The sequence below is a fragment of the Scyliorhinus torazame genome, chromosome 15 (assembly GCF_047496885.1).
Source record: "Scyliorhinus torazame isolate Kashiwa2021f chromosome 15, sScyTor2.1, whole genome shotgun sequence".
Taxonomy (NCBI): Eukaryota; Metazoa; Chordata; class Chondrichthyes; order Carcharhiniformes; family Scyliorhinidae; genus Scyliorhinus; species Scyliorhinus torazame.
In genome coordinates this window covers 71,860,297-71,873,015 of record NC_092721.1, presented here as the reverse complement: position 1 = coordinate 71,873,015, position 12,719 = coordinate 71,860,297, and the positions used below count along the sequence as shown (strand labels likewise).

Here is a 12,719-nt window from a genome sequence, read left to right as displayed (position 1 = left end):
AGAGGGAGGCATAAAAATCAAGCAGTACTAAGGGTGTGCTACACTGTCAGAGGTGCCATCTTGCTGATTAGATATTAGATTGAGGCCCCATCTACTTTCTCAGAGGGGCATAAAAAAAAATGGCACTGTTTCAAAATACAGAGTGCAAATTCTCTCGTGTCCTGGCTAGTATTTGTCCCTCAACCAACATCACTAAAATATAGATTATCTGGTCATTAACTCAATACTGTTTGGTGGACCTTGCCGTGCATAAATTGGCTGACATTTTCTACATTACAAAAGTGACTGCATCTCATTTAGGATATCCTGAGATTGTTAAAGGCACTATATGAATGTGAGTTATTCTTTCTGTTCAATCATTCTTTATTGGAATTTTGTGAACAATGTACAATCTGCATTGATGCGCCACCTTCATTATCAATATATATTGGCCGGAACTATCGGGCATTCAAGCCAGTAGGATCGTCTGGTCTCTCTGATGGTGCACCCCTGCTGCAGGTTTCCCAGCCGTGAGGGGTGCATTCAATAGGAAACACCATTGCTAACGGCGGAACCAGATGATTCTACCAATAGCTGGCCACCTCAGCTGCCACAAAACACACAGCGGGTTGCACAGAAAAATCCCGCCCATTATATTTAATCCTCCTTCATGAGAATTCAATAGTTGATGAGAAAATAATTCCCCTCATAAATGCATTATTAATACAAACGGACAAAAATTCCCCCATTTATAAAAGAATAATTGGTACAGCATAAATTAACTCATTCAACCACTGACAGGTGATCCTGATGTTATCCTTAAATGAGCAAATCTATCTCAGACCATAAGGTCCTGGTTTCAGATTGCAGCAAATGATTCATAGATTCATAGAATTTACAGTGCTGAAGGAGGCCATTTGGCCCATCATGTCTGCACCAGCCCTTGGAAAGAATACCCTATCCAAGACCACACCCCCACTCTAAGGGCAGCACGGTAGCATTGTGGATCGCACAATTGCTTCACAGCTCCAGGGTCCCCGGTTCGATTCCGGCTTGGGTCACTGTCTGCACATCCTCCCCGTGTGTGCGTGGGTTTCCTCCAGGTGCTCCGGTTTCCTCCCACAGTCCAAAGATGTGCAGGTTAGGTGAATTGGCGATGATAAATTGCCCTTAGTGTCCAAAATTGCCCTTCGTGTTGGGTGGGGTTACTGGGTAATGGGGATAGGGTGGAGGTGTTGACCTTGGGTGGGGTGCTCTTTCCAAGAGCCGGTGCAGACTCGATGGGCCAAATGGCCTCCTTCTGCACTGTAAATTCTATGATATGATCCCCGTAACCCAGTAACCCCACTTAAACTCACTATAGCATAGCCAATCCACGTAACCCGCACATCTTTGGACTGTGGGAGGAAACCGGAGCACCCGGAGGAAACCCACGCAGACACGGGGAGAACGTGCGGACTCCGCACAGGCAGTGACCCAAGCCGGGATTTGAACCTGGGACCCTGGCGCGGTGAAGTAATTGTGTTAACCACCATGCTGTCCACTATGAAGTATCATGGCTCAGAGTGTCATAAAATTTATACAATTCAGAAATGAAGAAGAATAAATAGAACACTACTCGCTCAACTCAAACAAGAGCATTAATAAAAATAGGGCATTCAGTCTCTCGAGTTTATTCCACCATTTAATTAGATGTCAGATCAGCACCTCCACTCAATTTATCGGTCTTTATTCCACATCTTTTTACACCTTTATCCAATAAAAATCTACCTATCACAGTCTTGAAAATTTTAATTGTTCAAAAATCCACAGCATTTTGGGGTAGAGTTCCAGATTTCAACTACCCTTTGTGGAAATAAAGGCTTCTTGATTTTGTTTAGATTATAAGATTATGTCCCCTCATTCTCCCACCAAGGGAAATAACTTCTATGTATCCTTTTAAATGTCTTCAATATTTTAAACAAACTATGAACATCGAATAGGTCGCTGATTCCCTTGTGGGATCCAAAGTAGATCAAATCCTGGGTCCAAAAGCACAAATGGCAAATGACACTGGATCACAGTGATAGGGATAATTGTCAACAGATGGGAATTGCAAAGTTCTGAGGGAAGTTAATTTACCTCAATACATTGGTGATGCTGCGTGTATCGGTGGAGAGATGTGCAGTTCATGGGATCTATGAAGCACCGCCTAGTAGTAAGGATATATCCAACAGCAGGCCTCTGCCAAAATAGTGATGCTCAAATAAATATGCGCAAATTTAACATGTTATGAATATACCAGAATGCGGTACATTTTAAGGTCAAAAACTGGAAACAGCAAACACACACTCAGCATATTAATATGACTTGGCTTTGTCTGGTATTTTAGCAAAGTTATTCACCCATTTAAAATCAATATCTGCAATTTTAATGTAGACATTAATTTAAAAGGACGCACGGTGGTTAGCACTGCTGCCTCACAGATCCAAGGTCCCGGGTCCAATTCTGGTCTCGGGTGACTGTCTGTGTGGAGTTTGCACTTTCTCCCTGTTTCGGTGTGGGTTTCCTCCGGGTGCTCCGGTATCCTCCCACAGTCCAAATGTGTAGGTTAGGTGGGTTGGCCATGCTAAATTGCCTTAGTATCCAAAAGGTTAGGTGGGTTGCTGGTTAATGGGTGGAGGTGTGGGCTTAAGTCGGGTGCTCTTTACAAGGGACAGTGCAGACTCAAGGGGCCGAATGGCCTCTTACTGCACTGTAAATTCTATGACAAAAGAAAATTGGTATTAGAAATTGGGCATAAAACAGGCACAAAGCATAGAAATTTAGCATGGGATTACCTGTTATCTTGTAGGCACTCATCTCACTGCGAAACCCATGGGGTTCTTCATTTACATGTTGTGGACCGATTTAGGAGATCAGTCCCCTCAATACAGCAATGAGGGGTTAATTTAAAAGTTGCATTCGAACATTAGTCAGCTCTTGAGCCAGTCCTTCTGGTGATTTGTCAACAGCTCCTGAGGCTGTCAACAAGAGGAGAGCTCGGTGGAGTAAAAGTTCTCTCCGACTCCATAACAGACACATTTAGCCACCCATGCCAATTCGCCCAAGCACTTAGCTAGGGCTGCTGTCAGAATCGGCCCGACAGGGAATTCATTGCTGTCAATGGAAGTGTGACCAGTGCCGGCAGGGTGCTGATGTTGGCGGATCAATTTCCAGTTAATTACACCAATAGTTTGTGGAGTTGAAATTCAACATCAAAGGAAGTACTAAACGTTGGAATCACACGAATTGCCTGTTGTATGTACTGCTTGATACAAGCTAAAACTAGAGCATGGATACAACAGGCACCCAATAGGCTAGGAGGCATGGAGTGACAGATTACCACTATAGTTCCTTTCTATCCAGCAAATACAAATCTACCCTACAATTATGGGAAATACAGCAAGCGGCAAAAATTTATATTTTCACAGAGTGGTGGTACTGGGTGAGGATGCTACGAGAGAGCTAGCTGCTGCCCCAGAAAATATGTGATCTGGATTAGAATATTCATAGAATACTCAACAGAAACTAACTAATCAAAACCACTTAGTGGGAACAGTTCAAATTGGATGCCCATTTTAGACTTCATCTGATAGAGGGTAAATTGAACGGGGTTTAAATGGGAATCATAAGTGGACTGGGCCTATCCCACTCTGCCAGGTCAGTTGCTGTCTTGATATTTTGCATTTTAGAAAAAACACAAAAATACTACGCTGGTTAAATTGCTACTGAGAATCCTCTCACTGCGAGTTACAGGATTAGGGTGCTGACTGCGAGAAAATCATACCACGATAACTTGATTATTTTTTAAAAAATATATTTTCATTAAGAATTTTTCAATAACAATATTTTCCACCTTACAAACAACCCCCCCCCCCCCGTAACAAAGAAAAGAAAAAGAACTCGCGTGGCAAGACATGAACATGGCAAGTCAATAAAATACAGAACTTTGTACATTGGATTCTTCCCGTACATGTCAGTTTCCAGATCGTTCATGTGCTTTGTTACTCACATGCCCCCCAAAGGAACCCCCTCCCCCCCCCTCCCACGACCGATGTCCCCCCCCACCCCCCCTGGGTTGCTGCTGCTGCTGTCCGACCTTCATCTAACGCTCCGCGAGATGGTCTAGGAACGGTTGCCACCGCCTGTAGAACCCCTGCGCAGACCCTCTCAAGGCAAACTTTATCCTTTCCAACTTGATAAACCCAGCCATATCATTTATCCAGGCCTCCACGCTGGGGGGCTTCACCTCCTTCCACATTAGCAAGATCCTTCGCCGGGCTACTAGGGACGCAAAGGCCAGAATGCCGGCCTCTTTCACCTCCTGCACTCGCGGCTCGTCCACTACTTCAAATAGTGTTAGCCCCCAGCTTGGCATGACCCGGACTTTCACCACCTTAGATACTGTTCCCGCAACTCCCCTCCAGAACCCCTCCAGTGCCGGGCACGACCAAAACATATGGACATGGTTCGCCGGACTTCCTGAGCACCTCCCACATCTGTCCTCCACCCCAAAGAACCTACTCAGCCTCGCCCCCGTCATATGCGCTCTATGAACCACCTTGAATTGTATCAGGCTAAGCCTGGCACAAGAGGAAGAGGAATTAACCCTACTGAGGGCATCAGCCCATAGCCCTTCCTCAATCTCCTCCCCCAACTCCCATTTACCCTTCAGCTCCTCTACCAAAGCCTCCCCCTCTTCTTTCATCTCCTGGGATATCGTCGACACCTTGCCCTCCCCGACCCATGCCGCCTCACAAACGCCCTCACTTGCATGTACCTGAAAGCGTTTCCCGGGGGGTAGCCCAAACTTCTCCTCCAGCGCCCCTAAGCTCGCAAACGTCCCGTCAATGAACAGGTCCCCCATTCTTCTAATCCCTACCCGATGCCAGCACTGAAATCCCCCGTCTATCCTTCCTGGGACAAACCGATGGTTGTCTGTGATCGGGGACCACACCGAGTCTCCCGTCACACCCCTGTGCCGTCTCCACTGCCCCCAGATCTTTAGCGTTGCCGCCACCATGGGGCTCGTGGTATACCTTGTCTGCGAGAGCGGCAGCAGTGCCGTCACCAGCGCCCCCAGGCTCGTTCCTTTGCAGGACGCCATCTCCAACCTCTTCCACGCCTCCCCCTCTCCCTCCATCACCCACTTACGGATCATTGCCACGTTGGCTGCCCAATAATAACCACCCAGATTCGGCAATGCCAACCCTCCTCTATCTCTGCTACGCTCCAAGAACCCCCTCCTTACCCGCGGGGTCTTGCTCGCCCACACAAATCCCGTAATGCTCCTGCTTACCCTCTTAAAAAAGGCCTTAGTGATCACAATTGGGAGGCATTGGAATATAAAAAGAAATCTCGGCAGGACCACCATTTTAACCGACTGTACCCTACCCGCCAGCGAGAGTGGCAACATGTCCCACCTTTTAAAATCCACCTCCATCTGTTCCACCAACCGCGTCAAATTAAGTTTGTGCAGTGCCCCCCAGCTCCTAGCTACCTGAATCCCCAAGTATCGAAAGCTCCTTTCCGCCCTCCTCAACGGTAGGTCGTCTATCCCTCTTCCCTGGTCCCCCGGATGGATCACAAAGAGCTCACTCTTTCCCACATTGAGCTCATAGCCCTAAAAGTCTCCAAACTCCCGTAGGATCTGCATTACCTCAACCATCCCCTCCACTGGATCCGCCACGTACAGCAACAGGTCGTCTGCGTACAGCGACACTCGATGTTCCTCTTCCCCTCGAACCACCCCCTTCCATTTCCCCGACTCCCTTAACGCCATGGCCAAAGGTTCAATTGCTAATGCGAACAGCAGAGGGGACAGGGGGCACCCCTGCCTCGTCCCTCGATACAGCCGGAAATACTCCGACCTCCGCCGGTTCGTGACCACACTCGCCACCGGGGCTTTATACAGGAGCTTAACCCAACTGATAAACCCTCCCCTGAACCCAAACCTCCTCAACACTTCCCAGAGATACTCCCACTCTACCCGATCGAAGGCCTTCTCCGCGTCCATGGCTGTCACTATCTCCGCTTCTCCCTCCACCGATGGCATCATTATCACATTTAGGAGCCTTCGCACATTAGTATTTAACTGCCTACCCTTTACAAATCCCGTCTGGTCCTCGTGAATCACCCCAGGGACACAGTCCTCAATCCTCATGGCCAACATTTTTGCCAGCAACTTACCATCTACATTAAGGAGCGAGATCGGTCTTTATGACCCACATTGCAGTGGGTCCTTATCCCGCTTCAAGATCAAAGAGATCATCGCCTCCGACATTGTCGGGGGCAGGGTTCCCCCCTCCCTTGATTCATTGAAGGTCCTTACCAGCAACGGGGCTAACAGGTCTACATACTTCCTGTAGAACTCCACCGGGAACCCATCCGGCCCCGGGGCCTTCCCTGCCTGCATGCTCCCCAGTCCTGTAACCAGCTCCTCCACCCCAATTGGCGCCCCCAAACCAGCCACCTCCTGCACTTCCACCCTTGGGAACCTCAACTGATCCAAGAATCGCCGCATCCTCTCTTTTCCCCCTTGGGGCTGGGACCTATACAGTTCCTTGTAAAAGGCCTTAAAAGCCTCATTCACTTTCCCTGCACTCCGCACCGTAGTTCCCCTGCCATCTTTGACTCCACCTATTTCCCTCGCTGCCATCCTCGCACGGAGCTGGTGTGCCAGCATCCGACTCGCCTTCTCCCCATATTCATATATCGCCCCCTGTGCCTTCCTCCACTGTGCCTCTGCCTTCCCTGTGGTCAACAGGTTGAACTCCGTCTGGATACTTCGCCTCTCCCTGAATAGTCCCTGTTCAGGGGCCTCTGCTTATCTCCTGTCCACCCTTAAAATCTCCCCCACTAACCTCTCCCTTTCCCTGCCCTCTCTCTTCATCCTGTGAGCCCTGATGGAGATTAACTCTCCCCTGACCACGGCCTTCAGCACTTCCCATACTGCTCCCACCTGCACCTCCCCGTTGTCGTTGGCCTCCAGGCACCTTTCAATACACCCCCGCACCCTCCCGCACACTTCCTCGTCTGCCAGCAGTCCCACATCCAACCTCCACAATGGCGTTGGTCCCTCTCCTCCCCCAGCTCCACCCAGTGCGGGGCATGGTCTGAAACGGCTATCGCCGAATACTCCGTTCCCTCCACTTTCGGGATCAATGCCCTGCCCAAAACAAAAACAATCTATCCGGGAGTAGGCCTTATGTACGTGGGAGAAAAAAGAAAATTCTCTGGCCAAAGGCCTGGCAAATCTCCATGGATCTACTCGCCCCACCTGATCCATAAACCCCCTAAGCACCTTGGCCGCAGCCGGCCTCCTCCCAGTCCTAGATCTGGAACGATCTAATGCTGGGTCCAGCACCGTGTTAAAATCCCCACCCATTATCAAACTCCCTACCTCCAGGTCCGGGATACGCCCCAACATCCGTTTCATGAATCCAGCATCGTCCCAGATTGGGGCATATACATTCACCAGTACCACCTCAGTCCCCTGCAACCTACCACTCACCATCACGTATCGGCCTCCCTTGTCCGCTACTATGTTCTTGGCCTCAAACGACACCCGCTTTCCCACCAGTATTGCCACCCCTCTATTCTTCGCATCCAACCCCGAATGGAACACCTGTCCCACCCATCCCTTCCTTAACCTGACCTGATCTGCCACCTTCAGATGTGTCTCCTGAAGCATGGCCACGTCTGCCTTCAGTCCCTTTAGGTGCGCGAACCTTCGGGCCCTCTTAACCAGCCCATTTAGGCCTCTCACATTCCACGTGATCAGCCGGATTGGGGGGTTAACCACCCCCCCGCCGACTAGCCATCTCCTATCTCAGGCCTGTCCCGTGCCCACGCCTCCCGCACCCTCCAGTCCCCCAGGCGGGGAATCCCCGCCCCGACCACCTCTTCCATTTTCAGTTCCCCCTCGGACAGTGCAGCAGCAACCCTAGAATCACCTCCTTTCTCCCCGCTAGATCCACATCTAGCACTTTTGCTCCCCCCATATTACTTCCGTGAGTCAGCTGACTTCTGCTGACCCCGGCTTCCCCCGCCTTCCCGTTGATCTCCCCATGTGAGAGTCTCTCCTCCTCCTTACCTTCCTCCATCCCCCCCCTTTTTGACACGGGAAAAAGCCCGCGCTTTCCTGAACCAGCCCCGCCCCGTGGCGCAGCTCCTGTTGCGGCCATCATCCCAGTTCCCTCATCCCCGAGTCTCACCTGCCTCCAGCACCGACGCCCACATTCCCCATCATCATAATTTTGTCTACAGAAAAGAAAAAAGGAAATTTTAGGAATTTTAACCAGAACTCTACCCACATCCCCATCCATCATCCCATCCACAAAATATTCTTTACCCATATTTACAACCCCACATACAACCACATCCCCTCAGTTCGAGTCCAGTTTTTCCGTCTGTATAAAGGTCCAAGCCACTTCTGGCGTTTCAAAATAATGGTGTCCGTCCTGATAAATGACCCACAGTCGCGCAGGCTGCAGCATGCTGAAGTTGACTCTTTTTCTATGCAGCACCGCCTTGGCCCGGTTGAAGCCAGCTCTCCTCTTTGCCACCTCCACGCTCCAATCCTGGTATACTCGGATCACCGCGTTCTCCCATCTGCTGCTCCGCACCTTCTTGGCCCATCTCAGCACACTTTCTTTGTCCGCGAAGCGATGGAACCTTGCCACTATCGCCCTTGGCGACTCATCTGCCTTAGATCTCCTCGCCAGGAATAGGTGAGCCCCTTCCAGCTCCAGGGGGGTCGGAGAGGCCTCCGCACCCATCAGCGAATGGAGCATCGTACTCACGTACGCCCCGGCATTAGCTCCCTCCACTCCTTTGGGAAGGCCCAGAATCCGAAGGTTCTTCCTCCTCGACCTGTTCTCCAGGACCTCAATTCTCTCGGCCCACCTCCTGTGCACCGCCTCGTGCGCCTCCATTTTTACCGCCAGGCCCAGGATCTCGTCCTCGTTGGTGTTCACTTTATCATTCACCGCACAAAGCTCCACCGCCTGGGTCTCCTTCAGCCCCTCGATCGCCAACAGCATCGGCGCCAGCACCTCCTTTTTCAGCTCCTCCATACAGCTCTTGAGGAACTCCTGTTGGTCTGGCCTCCACGCTGCTCACACTCCGCCATTTTGCCTTCTTCCCCTCGTTTTGGTCTCTGCTCCAGGGCCTCTTTCCTCGTCATTCCACCGCAGATCCCTGCCATATATTGTAGGGGGGGCCTTCACTGCACCTTCCCACACAGGATTAATCCGAAGAAAGCTCCGTTGGGGCTCCTCTGGAAAGCCCGAAAGTCCGTTGTCGCGGGAGCTGCCGAAACGCGCGGCTTAGCTCCAGATCGCCGCAACTGGAAGTCCACTATAACTTTAAACGCATAAAGATTCTATATCAATTTGAATAAAAACACCCAGAGTTTATATGCTGTAATACTCATCAATTTGAAAATATTTCACACAATTTCCACCGTACAGCTGGTGGTTCTTGGAACAGGCTGACAAGCAGAGCTGATTTTTGCCAACAAAAGCCGATAAAAACTTCTCCAAGTATAGTTCTCCACTGGTCATTTTCAAATAAAACCCGATCTAACAGGGTTCTGGGTGGTAGTGTGTTATAAATCACTACTCTCGTTCCCTCAAAGGTTCCAATGCTTCGGAGAGCAGATGAACAGCATCTCTCTTCTGCTGGATCAAAAGTAACCGGCGGAAAGCAGTTGAAGAGGACATCCTGATGTTGTCATACTCCCAAATCATACCTTACACCACATTCACCATCCCTGGATATGTCCTATCCCACCAGTAGGACAGACCCAGCAGAGGCGAAGACAAGTGGTGTACAGTCAGGAAGAGGTTGTCCGAGGAGTCCTCGACATTGACTCTGGACCCCATGAAGTCTCATGCCATCAGGTCAAACATGGGCAAGGAAACCTCCTGCTGATCATGACATACTGCCCTTCCTCAGCTATGCTAAGCCAGTATTCCTCCATGTTCAACACGACTTAGGGAAGGACTGAGGGTGGTAATATGGCTTCCTCACAACTTAAACATTCATTTCCCCCACCAGAGACACACATTGGGTGGGATTTTCATCCCCCTGTGCGGCGTGTTCTGCAGTGGCAGAGGGTGGCTCGCCAGTGTGATTTTGTAGTCCTACCGTTGCCAACGGAGACCTCCATTGAACGCATCCTTTGCTGTTGCATGGGGTGGATCCCACCAGTGGAACAGCCAGAACATCCCGTCCATTATGTACCATAGTCAAGCTGCACTGCAGCAGCAACTTATCAAGGCTCCTTCAACAGCACCTTCCAAAATTGCAATCTCTACTACCTAGAAGGACAAGTGCATCAGATGCATTCAACAAAATCCTAGAGCTCCTGTCTGAACAGCACTGTGGGCATACCTGCACCAGGTGGATTGCAATGATTCAAGGCGGCGGCTAACCACCACCTTCTCCAGGGTTGGGCAAAAAATGATGGCCTTGCCAGTGACGCCCACGTCCTCTGAAAGAATAACAAAGCCTCCTAGCTTATCTCCCACATTCCTGTCTGCATAAACTTGGAGGTCATCCCAAACTTTGCTGCCAGCATTTTACCTTGCAGTAAGACCTGTTTTCTTATCCTGTCTGTACTTGCTGATCTCCATTATCTCCCAATCAAACAGCATCTTGTTGTTCAAATCCCTTCATGGCCTCACCCTTCCCCTTGATCTGTAATCTCCTCTGTCCCACAACCCTTCTACGTATCTATGCTACTCTAATTCAGGCCTCTTGTTATATCCATTATTTTAATCACTCCACCATTGCTCTTCAGTTACCTAGGCTGCTTCCTCTGGGATACTCTCTCCATTTCTCTACCTCACTTTCATCTTTTAAGGCACTCTATGATACCTATCTCTTTGACAAAGTTTTTGATTATCCGACCTAATATATTGTGTCATACCGTGTTTTATAATGAGCCGGTGAAGTGATTTCGGACATTTTATTACCTTTAAGTTCTATCTAAATTTAAGTTGTTCTTGTTATTCCTGGTTTCTGACAATGTAAAAATTGAATCAATTAAACTAATGTTTTTTCTTCACATTTTAAAATTTACCATGCACTTCTCCAATCTGCCCAAGTGAAAGTGACAGAAGAACAGCAGCACAGGTGGACGTTTTAGCTTAGTGTTTACAAGGAGGGGCTGTCCTGTATTTGATTTACTAAAACATACATAACAGTTGTAATAATGTCTATGATTCAGTTAAGATTTTGCAACTTCAGTTTCAAGACCTGAGCAACCAATTCACAACGGGCGCACCTATCAAGATGAAGTTGTAAAACAAGGTTATCATATTTACAAAATGTAACAAACTGCGTTTATAAAGCAACTTGTGGTGTTGGGCGTTCTGACACACAGATGTGCCAACACGGTTGTATATGGTACAACGCTATTTTATTTAAACTTTCTATGTACAGTTTTGTCTTGATACTCTGCACGTGGGGATTCCCTGTTTGTGATCTTGTAACAGGTCTTGTCCGTGTCTTTGTCCCCAGACCTACTGTCCACTAGATGTCGTGCTCGTGCTTTTATGTGGTCGCTGTCCTTCTGTGTGATTGGTTGTGGTGTTGTGTGCTCTGATTTGTCGGTTGGTGTGTCCATCATGATGTGTGTGTTTGAATATCATGACACAACTTTTACAACAACAAAGACCTGAAGGAACTACCCAGAGACAGGTACAGAATATTTGTGGAGCAGTTCAGAGAGCTAAGCTTATCAATTCTGGTTCAATGTACCACTGGTAGACTCATCACAAATTCCCACTCCCATCCCCTCCACGAAGTCAAAAAGTCTTCATTACTTATTACCTATTGTAGTCATCTGGGAAGGCCACTAACAACCAGGAGCAGGGAAGGTCGCAAAGCACAGCGGGAAAAATGGGCAATGCAAGATTCAGGCAGGCTCAGAGCCAGAATGTATATTTGCGAGTGAGGAATCCAGACAGTATCGAAACTCCCAACCGATTAGCATTTTGATGGCCCATCTCCGCCAGACAAAGGACTGATACTTGAGCGACCGATACAACTCCAGACATTTTGGCGCCACTCCCTGTACTCGGGAAGCGTAAACAACAGGGTCAATGACCGCTTGGTTCATGCCCAGCCATCAAGGCACCCAACCCTTTATTGGTTCGAATCGAACATAGTGATCAGGAATTACCCAATTAGTGGAGTCCAAACTGAAGGACCGCCCAAAAGAGCCTGAAAACCCCCAAGGATAAAAAGAGAGACTACCCTGGGTTTGGCCTCTCTTGGACCTGGCGCTCCGGCAACGTCTACTTCCAACTGCAGCACCACCAGAAGCAAGTTCAAGTTCAACGCTCGCTACCAGACGGATGAGCCCAGCTGAGCAGCAGTTAGTTCTACAGAACCGATAGACCCAGATTCGAACAACGGCCACTGTTCCTCTGACCTAAGCCGGATGCCTGAAGTTAAGTGCAGGTTGTCATAGTCGATAGGTGTAGTTGAACTAGTAGTGTTTATGTTGCATGATTAATTGTGTGTGTAAATAAAAGTACTGCTGATCTTGAACGAACAAACTAACTGGTGTTTGGCTCTTTGATCAATTTCCGGTTGATCCTTGTGGTGGTATCATTTGATACCTGGCGACTCTGAGCAATTGAATATTGATATCCAAAGGAAGGAGGGCAACCTCATTGACTGCCATACTTACAGTAGGTAAAAAA

General features: G+C 48.9%; 1 protein-coding gene across 6 annotated transcripts in view; it reads right to left on the bottom strand.

Annotated features, from left to right (window-relative positions):
- The window catches only part of LOC140391621 (ETS-related transcription factor Elf-1-like), a 247,651-nt gene that overhangs the window by 208,942 nt on the left and 25,990 nt on the right, over positions 1–12,719 (bottom strand). Inside the window, exon 1 of one of the 6 annotated variants that reach the window (XM_072476288.1) lies at positions 2,101–2,189. The exons of the other annotated variants lie outside the window; for them this stretch is intronic. The gene's annotated coding sequence lies outside the window, so the exon portion shown is untranslated. Of the gene's footprint in view, positions 1–2,100; positions 2,190–12,719 lie in introns of those variants that run through there. 6 annotated transcript variants of the gene reach the window in all.